The sequence below is a fragment of the Octodon degus genome, unplaced genomic scaffold, assembly GCF_000260255.1.
Source record: "Octodon degus isolate 3935 unplaced genomic scaffold, OctDeg1.0 scaffold00241, whole genome shotgun sequence".
Lineage (NCBI taxonomy): Eukaryota > Metazoa > Chordata > Mammalia > Rodentia > Octodontidae > Octodon > Octodon degus.
In genome coordinates, this window is record NW_004524817.1 from 2,026,403 (window position 1) to 2,026,737 (window position 335).

Consider the following 335-nt stretch of genomic DNA (forward strand, 5'->3'; position numbering starts at 1 on the left):
GTGACTCTATCTAAACATTTGTCTAAAAAAGAACAACAGAAAAGAAAACATGTTTTCCTTTGATCTGTTCATTACCTTCAAACTGGACTATTAGAATAAATGGTAATATATAAATAGAAGCTTTGGGAAAGTTATATTTCTAATGAAAAAGGGCTTCCTAAGACAGATAAAAACATTTTCTTAAATGCTAACAAATTTTTTTTTGTAGTTTTTCTATTTTTCCATAATTTTATTGAGAAACAGCAATGAGACAGTTTCAAATCAAATTGGTAGGACAGTTTCAATAATTAACACATTGCATACTCTCTTCCTAGTGGTTATTTGCTGTACAAGAT